Raw genomic sequence first — 12,588 nt, 5'->3', positions numbered from 1 at the left:
TATAACTGATCCATACAATGAGAAGCCATGGGAAGAGATAAAAACATAGTTTGTAAAGGACAAATATCATCTTGCAAAATACGTACCTTATGTCCTCAACAAATAGTTTATAGGCAATGAAAAATTATTTTTCTTTTTTTAAAAAGATTTGATTTATTTATTCATGAGAGAGACACAGAGACAGAGAGAGGCAGAGGCAGAGGCAGAGGGAGAAGCAGGCTCTATGCGGGGAGCCTGCTGTGGGACTCGATCCCAGGACCTCGGGATCACGACCCGAGCCAAAGGCAGATGCTCAACTGCTAAGCCACCCAGGCATCTCAAGATTATTCTTCTCTAACAAGGGAAAGAGAGCAACTTATTCTGGCCCAAAACATAAGGAGAAGCTAAGGGACTTAACTTCTAGCCATTTAGATGTACTAAGCCCAGATCAAAGGGCTCTATTCCTTCCCTATCAGAGTCCTTTTCTTAAGTGTAGGATTGTTGCCAGAACTATAAATTCGGCTTTTTTTTTTTTTTTTGTAATATATCTACCCTTACAATCAAGTCTTGTGCCTGGTATTTAGCACAATCTGTTTTCTGGCTGCTGGAAATGCTCTTTAAAAAGTTATCATGGAGGCATGCCTGGGTGGTTTAGTCAGTTAAGCATCCAACTCTCAGTTTCAGCTCAGGTCATGATCTCATGGGTCAGGGGACGGAGCCCCAGTTCAGAATCTGTGCTCAGTGCAGAGTCTGTTTGAGATTCTCTTTCTACCTCTCTTTCTGCCCCTCTTCCTCACTAGTGCTCACTCTCTCTCCAAAATAAATAAATCTTTTGATTTTTTCTTAAATAAGTAAAAAATAAAAGTTATTACGGAAAACTTCTAGTTTTCACATCATATCTTAAGATAATTATTTGGTTGACCTGAGTCTGTTATATTGTTCCTTCAGGACTTCAGTGACCATTAACAATAGCCATCCAACTTATAATTATTATTGCCCCTGTATATTTCAAGTATAGAGTTACTGCATGAGCCAGTCCATCCCCTCTCCACCTATACTTTATCCCAATTCATCACAGGTAACACTATTCATAATTGTGATATTACAGATCATCGAGAGTTCTTGCTAGCACCCTCATTCTCAGTCATGGATCCCTTGCCTCAAACTAGCAGGTTAGTGATCTAATTCCAGTTCTGCTTCCTAATACCTCATTTCCAACTAATGCTGGGTTCTTCCAGAAGCTTATCTTGAGATAAAGGTCTGAATGCAACTAATTTGTGTGGAAGATGATTCCTAGAAATAACAATTTGGGGAACACAAACTAAGATAACCGTCTCTATGTGATGACTATTCTTGAGTCTAGGCGCCTGGGTCTGTCTCTGCTAAACCAGTTTTGACTTGAGGCTTGGGAGTAGTGCTATATTATTATCCAACAAAAGCAGACTACACACATGCTCAGGACAACAGCAAGGTACAGACACACAAAAATGTTCATCTTCAATAAATCCATCCAGAAAAGAAAAAAAATCTAAAGTAAAAATCATTTCACTTCCAGTGATCATGTACATTTTATGTTTTATGATTTGCTGGCTATTTTTAATTTTAAATAAGGGGTCTAGGAAACACAGATCTTTTCAGTGCTTTTCAATGCTAAGATCTAAATACATCTAAAGAGCCACACTCTGATGGCACAGTCTGCCTACTCATTGAAGACGGGTCAAATCCTACCCTACTGGACTCCTGAATAACCCTCTTAACAATTTTAACACCAACTCTGAGTCAATTCTTTGGCTGAATTTCAATAAGCTCTCCTTATCATGAACATCATGATAGCTCCTCCTAGCCTGCTCCTGGGTGCCCATCCTCAGTTCTGGTCCAATATGCATGCCCTCCTCCTTCCATAGACCCCTTCCTCTTGCTTACCTATATCCCCAAAATGGAAATTCCTATCTCCTATTTTGCTTTTGGTGAGGGAAGCCCACTACCAGAAAAAAAGAAAGAGAAGATACACAAATTTCCCAGAGAAAACTTCAGTTTTTCTTCTTCCTGCTCCCAATTTAGAAATCATTTCTAGGGGAAACCACACTTAAGACTAATAATAATAATTTCAGTTAATTGTGTAATTTATTGCTATCTCTGTTTCATCATTGAAAAAATAAATAGGTGACATGATTATTAAGCACTTTTTTTCTACCAGGCACCATGCTAAGTGCTAAAAATACCACCACTAGAAATACTATTTTTATCCCCATTTTAGTGATAAAGAAACTGAGGTGTAAGAGATTGGAAATTAGATCTGTCCAATGGTAATACTTGATCTTAACTACTATACTGAATTCCATAGATTAAATAAATATTTGTTGAATGAAGCATGGAAGGGACAAGAGTGAGAAGGGAAAAAAAAAAAAAAAGCTGGAGAGGTTCTCCAGAGTGGCCTGTACACATTCCATTCTCCACTTTGGAAAGCTCAATTTTAACTTCCAAAAGAACTGCTAAATTACTCTCTCTTGCCACACTGACCTCAAGTACTGCTTATGAACCTAGGGCTAGAAATAAATGTGTATAAAGAAGAACATGCACACATTTCACACTTGCAACAGATTCCAGTTGAGTAGGTAAAACTCAGACAAGCTCAATGAAATACACCTGAAGCAATCATTGCCTGTTCCACCAGTTTTTTTGCTGTCTCTCAGTTTGAAGGCAATGTACCTTCAGGCCTTATCTCTGAACCCAAAGTTCCCTGCCTCTTAGACTAAACATGCTGATTGCCAACCAAAACAGACATCTTAACTGACTACCAATTTCTGCCTGGATAATTTTCATTAAAACAACAAAAACAAAACAAAACAAAAAAACAAACAAACAAAAAACACTACAATGCATGCTCTGTCCCCAAAGGAATTCTTTCCTACTCTGCTGTTTCTTCATGTCAAGGGAAGAATCTGATATGTGAAAATAGCTAGTTGTACTCTGACTCAAGTATTACACAGGGATATCAACATGGCTAAATTTAAGAAGAAGAAAAATACTGAAATTAGTATAAAAATCAAAAGTTAAAATCCTGTTTCAACTCTATACTGATTTGTCTTTCATAAAACTGCTAGAGAACAAGCATATTGTCGCTTTCCAGTTAGTGAATCTGAAACTACTAACAGATACATAATTCCAGACCTGACCTCATTTCTCGCCTGGCTTTGCTTTTAATTCCACATCTATGTTGAATATTTAAGCTGTTTCCCCAGCTCATAACAAGCTGTTTTCAAAGATAGGTCTCCCATCTTCCTGTTGTCTCTATTAACGAGGAGCATGAGTTTCAAATCAAACCTCAAAAGAACAATTTTGGGGGCAGCCTGAGTGGCTCAGCAGTTTAGCGCCACCTTTGGGGCGCTCCCTGCATGGATGGAGCCTGCTTCTCCCTCTGCCTGTGTCTCTACCTTTCTGTTTCTCATGAAAAAATAAAATCTTAAAAAAAAAAAGAACAATTTTCTTGGAATATTATCTGTAGTGGGTTTCTAACACAACCTTCCTCAGGGGTTTAATATCTCTATAGAAAGTAGTTAATCTAGTGAGGAGAAAATCTAGAGTGCTGGAAAAAGGAGGTCAAGGGAGCCTAAACTGGGGCTAGATTTGGTATTTCCCTTGTGCTAGGTAATGGGGGAAGGGAGAACTGAATCCTGGTCATGTTAATACACATAATGGGTATGATTCCAAAGGCAGAAATTTAATATCACTCACCTTTGGAAAACTAAGCTAGCATCTTCAGACCCGGGTTCCCTGATGTAGGAGGATATGACCCTGTTCAGTATGATCCCACATAACTCATGCAACATGAACCTCATGTAAATACTCCAAAACCACAATTGATTGGAATTCTTAGGGAAGGAGATGTTCTAGGTCATTGGTGTTTTGGTCAAGTCAGAATTGAATAGAAAAATCCTTCCTATTTCAACCCGCAGGATCAAAAATGTTTATAAATGCATTAGTCTATTTTCATGATTTATTAAATACAAAAGGGGAATTAATTCAATCTCCTTTTCATTATTAAGATATTTATGACCCCTAAGGTCATACTTCTGGGGATCAGTTACTTTGGTACTCCATGAAGTCACAGGTTAAGAAATAGATGCAGAGTGCTCTATTAGGTTATAATCCACAAGGGTTTAGAATAAAGTCATCACTGATAAACAATTATCATCCTTTTACATATTTCTTATAAAAATTACAGAGTTAAAAAATGTTTGATTAATGGATGATTCTGAATAGTTAACAATTTGAAAGTTTACATTAGCTTCTGCATGGCTTTTCCTGAGGGGGAAATCCTCCATCTTGATCTGAGAGAGAGCCCATTTCTAACTGGCTACATAGTTCACGTAGACTTATGAAACTTTCTTTAAAAAAAAAAAAAAAGTGACACAATATATATTAAATTGAAAGCAACTGAAACTTACACCTCCAGACCTAAGTTGTTCTTGCTACTGTTGGGGTGATTGTTTTGCTATTGTTTTGTTAATTAAGGCTGCTTTTATCCAGTGAGAGTACCCTTTAAATCCAAAAGCCCTCAAAAGTTATTTCTGCTTTAGTTCAAGAGGAATGGTCCTTTCAGTAATCTCAGGAGAAAGGTTTTGTACTCAAATCCTCCTGAGCTGTACAGCCCTGGAGTAATGAAAGATAAATTAGGCCAAGGTCACGCGCACCAAGACCAAGAATGAGCGGTAAGACTAACCACAGCAATGATTACTTCAAGTGCCAACAGGCACAGAAAGGCCTTACACCAGTAGTTTTTTTATGCCCCTGTTCTCCAAAGGTTGTGTTTTTCCTGGCAAAAGAAGAGAAGAGGTGCCTTTCCTAACTTGTAAATGGCCTTAAGCTTTCTGAGTGAGAAGAGCAGTGGTGAATACACAGGGTCTTTCTCCTTTCCACAAGCTCCCTATTTGCCAGCAAGCCAGTGTTTATGGCTTCTCATGTTTGCTAACAAATATCCTTGCCATCAGCAATTCTTTTTTTTTAAGATTTTATTTATTCATGAGAGAGACAGAGACAGAGGCAGAGACAAGCAGAGGTAGAAGTAGGCTCCTGCAAGGAGCCTGACGTGGGACTCGATCCCAGGACCCCAGGATTACAACCTGAGCAGAAGGCAGATGTTCAACCACTGAGCCATGCAAGTACTCCATCTCAGCAATTCTAACTTGACTCATCCCTCACTGATCCCTAGTGCCATGCAAAGGGTTGCGGAGAAAGGAAGGGGCATAAAAAACTGCAAGGAAGGAAGGGAAGGAGAAAAAGGACACTAGACAAAGAGAAGCCTGTCATACATAATCAATTGACTCATGTCAACAATACTAACCTTAAGCTCATTTATCTGTCTTTCCTACCTATTTTCAGTAGAGCTTTGCCAAGTCTAAGACCAAAAAGAAACGGTTTCCATTTGATTTTTCCCATATGCTACCCACAAAGTCTTTAAAAGTAATACCTGCCTTATTGTCTGTATGATACTAACATATGCATGTAACAATCTTCCAATTAAGATGAACGTAAGCAAATTTCATTTTCAACCTAAGGCTCTCACCTGTTTCAATGTTGGCCCACCAAGACCTAAACTTTCAGGTCAACATAATGATCCTTCTGTCTAAAAGCTGAAAGTCTTTTTGATTTCCACATCACATCCAAGCAGTCAACTACTTAAGACTTTATAGACAGAACCTTGGAAAGACAGGGAACAGGTAGATGAATCCAGGAGAGGGCTGCAGAGTTTTTGACATGCTGTGTATAGTAAGAGTGATACTTAAACCACTAAGATTTCCATTCCACTGATACTAATTTATTTCAGATTGTTCCATGGTGCTACTAATCAAAGCCAGCAAAATACCCCAAGACAAGCCAAAGGTGGAAATGACCTCCACATCAGATGTCAAGAGGGTGGTAAATAGAATGAATAAACACATAGCTGCTGATGTGTTAATTTCATAATTAGAAAAATATTCAGTTAAATATCAGACAACAGACACAAATTTGTAGAGTATTTGTTAAATACTGTCCTAAAATCAGTTTCAGATATGAAGAATAAGATCCCTGAAATCAGTGTACCACTGCTTGTGTTCTTTTTTAAACATATGCTTAGTCAGGAAGGGTTAAATGAAGGGTCTTGAACAGGAGATTTGTTAGGAATAAGAACAGCTATTCTTCACTGATAGGCTTGAAATAAAAAGAGGGGTATAAAATCAACACAACTGAAAAAAGAAAAGTGACTGATACATTTTTTAAGCTATTACAAACATTAATAAAGTTTATAGTTAAACTATGTTTAAACTACATTTAAGGAACAGATCAACACTTTTGTCCTTTGTTTTAAAAAAAAGCAAAACAGTTGTGGCTACATGAAAAGAAACTTTTTTTTAAACTACTTTAAAAATAAAGTTTGAAACAACAAACTACATTTACTTGTAACAATCTGAATACATCTTAAAAATATAGTCCTAAGTGAAACTTTTAAATGTAAGAAACGAGAATAAGGTCAATAGCAGAATACCATTTATATAAGTGTAAAATACATGTGTACAAATCAATAATAAGCATTTAAAAATAATATACATCAAAATAAAATACACAATGAATGCATTAGAATACCTATCTGTGGGAATGAAGGAGGCAAATAAGCATGGAGAATGGAGATTGACTATACTTTTTAAAAAATAAGCCTTGCAAACGGGTGCCTTGTTGGCTCAGTAGGTTAAGTGCTTCAGCTCAGGTCATGATCCAGGGGTCCTGAGATCTAGACTGCATTACCGGGCTCCCTGTTCAGTGGGGCATCTGCTTCTACCTCTCCTTTGGTCCCTCCCCCCATTTGTGCTTGCTTTCTCTCTCCCTCAAATAAATAATATCTTTCTTAAAAAATAAAAATAAATAAACCTTGCATGGATCAATAATGACATTTTACTATGAGCTAAGAAATATGATTATGTCAACCTTATGTATCACAGTCCAAAAAATTACAGTTACAATCAATAAAGCTTATATGCAAACATGAGAAAGTAAAATGACTTCAGGGATAATAAGACAGAAAATAGTTAATTAATTCAATATAAAATGCTATCATTCAGGCAATGATTACTATGTCTGTGGTTTAGGATCCTTAGAAAGTTGTTGGGAAAATCAGTAAGAAATGTTACCTAAAATCTACTCCCTTTTTCCTCATTTCTTTTACTGAGTTTAGTCCCAAAATGAGAGACTAAAACCAAATCTGGGTTTTTATTTCTTCTAATGCAAGGCCATTTCCAGATATATGTGGAAAGAAGGGTAAAGATTTGAAATAGTATGAACAAGAAAATTTGGTGATGAATTGGATACTTAAACTGAGGTTGAGGAAGACACACAGATTCTTAACTTTGGAATGTGATAGATACGGACTGAGGAGAACACTGGCAGAAGAGGGATAGTAAGGGTTACACATCTCTGCATTCAATACAGTAGTGGTTTTTATGTGGCCATTTCTCATAGCCTCCTCCACTGCATACCAGCACTTGAAATCAAAGGTCAAGGTAAAGCATTTCTATAAGGACTCAAAGATTCTTCTGATGATCTAGCTTAAACCAGGGACAAAAGGACATTTTTAACATGCTTTCTAAGTATTTTTCCTCGCACTGAAGTTCTGATGAGCACAGAGAAGCAGAGAACTTGAGTCCATATTATTTAACCTATTTCTAAAAAGTCAATCATCCATGTTAAGCAACCATTTAAGTACCAGGAGGCTTGGCAGTTGTGGCATATTGTGTTTTCCAAAAATACACCAATATGCATCCTACCCAACATTCTCACTTACAGTTTCATGCTTGCACTTCTACCAAGAAGTAGGATCTATGTTCCCTCACTTTGAGTCTGGCAGACCTATAACTGCTTCAACCAATTGATTCTTTTGGAGGGATACTGAATTCCCACGCTTGGTCAGACAAGATGTTATTATGATCTCATCTCTCTCCCTCTCTCCCCCTTCCTCTCTTCTCCCTTCCCTGACTGCCCTCCCAGTACGTACCTTAGTTAGGAGCTTAGAGTCAACATTTAAGAAGTCTGGCCATCTGGAAGGCAGCACAATCTAAGAATCACATGAAGAGACTACATAGATGTCTGAGGGGAGAGACTGCACTATTCTAGCTCCAAGCTGTTAGAGTTCTTAGTCCTCATAACCTGACATGAGTAAAGAAGCCTTTAAGAGATCCTTGGCCGTAGTCACAATCTTAGCACAATGGCATAAGATATCCAAGCTAAAATCACCTGGCTTCACCACTCTTGAATTACCACAGACACCATCTTGGTTTTAAAAAAATAATTTTTGTTGTTTTAAAACACCAAAGTTTGGTGTGATGTGTTATGTAGAAATAGATAACCGATATTGCAGTTATTTCATAAAAGTTGAAGAACTTAACCAAGATGTGCCCTTGAAGGGATGAATGCCTCACCTACTTGCAGTGAGAAAATCTATGATTAGGCCTCAGAAATCGATGATTAAGACTCTATTTGTTTTCATTGCTGTCATTTGCTAATATTCACTTACTGTTTTCTCTGTACCAGGCATTCTCAGCAACCTGTTGAAAAATTTACGATTTTATTGCCATTTTACATTTACAGAAACTAAATTAAGTTAAATAACTGCTAAGATCCAAAAACCTATCCATTGAGGGAGCATCTTGCAATGGTTCGATCTGATTCCAGGGCGATGCTTCTAGCCATCATGTTCTACTGTCTTTGGTACTTTTCATACATGATTGAGCTCAATTATAAACTTTTGGAGGTTATGACCAAGCTGAAATAGAACCATAAAGACAAAAACTTGGCTAAGACTACTGAAAACTGTTACCTTAATAACGTTGCTTTGCGCCTTGTGTACCCAAGGAAAGCCACCTCTAATGCTCTCATTTTAGAGATCTATTCTAACAATCTAATTAGTGAGTGTAAAATGTTAATATACAGTGAATCTAAGTAGATTAACATATAATCAGAACAATTACCTGATTTTTAGCAAAGGTCATTAAGGCTATTAAGAAGCATATGTGCAAATTGGGATCAGGAACCATGACAAATATGTTATTAGACTTCATTCTAAAGCAAGGTAACAAATACTGAGTGCTGAAGAAATGCTAACATTAACATAAACAATATTATTCTACCTAAAGCAAAGGGAATAGAAGAAAAATCAAAAAATATATTTGATTTTTGTCCCAATTCACAGAAAGCACTATATTTAAATCAGCCACTTTAGAATAAAGGTGCTAGTAGGAATTCAACACAGCTCCCTTTGTCTCCTGAGACATCATTACAGTGTGTTTTCTTAAAAATCACACTTAAACACTTTCTCTCTTATAAACTGTTAAGAGGTATCACTTGTATTACTATTTCTTGATGATAATTACTATTTCATGGTCTCAGCATGTGTGTGACTAATTGTGGGTGGGACTGAAGTGAGAAGTCCTCCTCAAAATACACACTATCATGACCATTCAAAGCATTTCTCATAGGAACTTGTTCTTTTGCAACATGGTGGGCACTGTATTTTGACTCTCTCGCTACCACACACATAATTTGCCCTAAATTCACAGAGCATTATTCTAGTTCATAAAATCTAAGAGACTTTTCCTTCTATTTGGCATGAGTCATTTAAATATGAATTCCAAATGCAGCAAGAAATGCTTGAAGCATAATTTCCTTGATAAATTTCAAATTACATTCCCCTAAGGTTTAGTAATATTTCATGCAACACTACTGGTTGAGTCTTGGAATCATCTTTTTTTTTATTTAAATTCAATTAGCCAACATAAACCACATACATAGTTTCAGATGTAGTGTTCAATGATTTATCAGTTGCGTATAACACCCAGTGCTCATCACATCACATCACATGCCCTCCTTAATATCCATCACCAAATTACTGCTTCTCCCCACCCACTTCTCCTTCAATCTTCAGTTTGTTTCTTATAACTAAGTCTCTCATGGTTTTTCTTCCTCTCTGGTGGCTTCCCATTCAGTTTTCCCTCCCTTACCCTATGATCCTCTACACTGTTTCTTATATTCCACATATGAGTGAAACTATATAATAGTCTTTCTCTGATTGGAATCATCTTTTAAAAATAAAACAGTGGAATCAAATTCCTGGCTATATAATCTAGGCAATGCCAATAGAGAAAATGGACAGGATCATTCCCAGCAATGGTAGGATTTGACAAAAACCAAGAAAGAAGAAAGAACTAGAAAGAGATTCACTATAGTTCATACTTACCGCCTTGGAAAAAAACTATGAAAATCACAAACAGAACAGGATTCTCAATAATGTTACCCCTGAAATGACTCTTTGAAATACCATGACCTCTGGGGTATGGTCATGCATCTCTCCCAATTAAAACTAACACTTCTGGGATCCCTGGGTGGCGCAGAGGTTTGGCGCCTGCCTTTGGCCCAGGGCGCGATCCTGGAGACCCGGGATTGAATCCCACGTCGGGCTCCCTGCATGGAGCCTGCTTCTCCCTCTGCCTATGTCTCTGCCTCTCTCTCTCTATATCATAAATAAATAAAAATTTAAAAAAAAAACTAACACTTCTGTGGGGGAAGTTTCTCAAATATATGCTTCCACAGCTCCTTTTACAGCCCTCCTCAAAGCCCCAACCCCACCCAGTTCTACACCTTGCTCTTTTCCCTTGTCCACACCTCACTGGCAGTTTCTGCCTGTAACTTATTTCCAAAGCTCGTCTTCTTTATGTTCACATGGTCACCTAAAACTCATGTGGAATTGATGCATGGAATAAACATTAACATAAAAACATGCCTGGAACATAGTTGAATGCACTTCAAATTCAACATATCTAAAATAAACCCCACCTATTATCTTTCTCATTCTCTATCTCCAAAATACACCTGTTGACTTTTCTGTTACTATTAATGACACCACTCTTCTCCTAGTCTCTCAAACTAGAAAAATGGAAGCAAATTTCTCCTTCCGTTCCTATGAGGAACAAAAACTAAATAAAACCTCTGTCATTAACTTTTCCTTCAAATTTCCTCTTGCATCTGCTCTTTCCTTTCCATTTTCACCCCCATCCCACTGGTTCAGACAAGTATCTTCTCATGTCTGAACTATCTCAGGCACCACCCAATTTGCTACCTAAGATGGTCTCCCAACCATTAGCCTTTCCCTATCCTAATCAACTCTACACACACTATAAGAGACTTACCATCCTCAATAACCTCATACACCTTGTCCCTCCCCTATTCTAGAACTTTTAATGGGTCTATGTTGCCTCTGAATTAAAAATCCAAATTCCCTAACTAGGCATATGAGTCTCCATCTGCCTTCCAGTGAACCTTTCATTCACCAAGTCTCGGTGAGTAATGGGAAAGGTTGGACAAACTGGAATTCTTACACACTGTTGGAATGTGAAATTATATAACCACTTAGAAAAATAGTTTGGTAGGTTCTTAAAAATTGAACATTCTCATACTATAATGATCCAGCCATTCCATTTCTCATTATTTATCTCCCCCAAAATGGAAGCACAGGTCCACACAAAGATTTAGGTTTTTTGGTTTGTTTGTTTGTTTGTTTGTTTGTTTGTTTGTTTGTTTGAAGATTTCATTTATCTATTCGTGAGAGACACACAGAGAGAGGCAGAGAGAGAAACAGTCTCTCCAGGGGGAGCCTGATGCAGGACTGAATCCTAGGACCCTGAGATCATGCCCTAAGCTGAAAGCAGATACTCAACCACTGAGCTACCCAGGCATCCCACACACAAAGATTTGTAAGTCAACACTCATAGTAGTTTTATTTGTAATGGCCAAAAACTGAAAGCAATCCAAATGCCTAACAAAGGGTCAATGGAAAAACAAATGGCACTGTATCCATCCAATAAAATACTACTCAGCAATAAAAATAATGAACTACAGATATATACAACATAGAAAAATCTCAGAATAATTATCTTGAGTGCTAGAAGCCAGACAAAAATGCTTCTGTAAGGTTCTTAAAAATGCATAGTAATGTACAGTAACAGAAAGCATTTCAGTGGTTGCTTAAGAATCCAGAGGTAAGGGAATCCCTGGGTGGCTCAATGGGGTTTAGCGCCTGCCTTCGGCCCAGGGCGTGATCCTAGAGTCCTGGGATCAAGTCCCACATCGGGCTCCCTGCATGGAGCCTGCTTCTCCCTCTGCCTGTGTCTCTGCATCTCTCTCTCTCTCTCTCTCTATCTCTATCTCTATCTCAATCTCTTTCATGAATAGATAAAATCTTTAGAAAAAAAAAAAAAAGAATCCAGAGGTAGGAAGTTAGGAGGACTGGAAGGAATTACAAAAGTGCTCTAAGAAAATGTGACAATGATGGGTTTGTCCATTATCTTGACCGTGGTAATGGTTACACAATTGTGTGTATACGCTTAAAACTCATCAAATTGTAAATGTTAAGTACTCCATGTGTGTTATGTGTCAATTATACCTCAAAAATGCTGTTTAAAAGAAACTTTATCTCTGATCACTCACCTTCCAAAACACATCAGTAGAGTCAAACAGGTCACCTAATTAATACAAGAAATGCATTCTGAAGCTTCACCTATCCGTAATTTAACTGCAACCATACTT

At 37.6% G+C, this 12,588-nt stretch overlaps 1 non-coding gene across 1 annotated transcript; it reads right to left on the bottom strand.

Annotated features, from left to right (window-relative positions):
* Window positions 1–328: 328 nt before the first annotated feature.
* On the bottom strand, window positions 329–459 carry MIR8857 (microRNA mir-8857). The gene has a single exon (NR_128808.1). It is a non-coding gene; the product is annotated as a microRNA mir-8857 (primary transcript).
* Between the last annotated feature and the right edge of the window lie 12,129 nt (window positions 460–12,588).

This window comes from Canis lupus, chromosome 19, assembly GCF_011100685.1.
Source record: "Canis lupus familiaris isolate Mischka breed German Shepherd chromosome 19, alternate assembly UU_Cfam_GSD_1.0, whole genome shotgun sequence".
NCBI lineage: Eukaryota > Metazoa > Chordata > Mammalia > Carnivora > Canidae > Canis > Canis lupus.
This window is presented reverse-complemented; position numbering and strand designations above follow the sequence as displayed.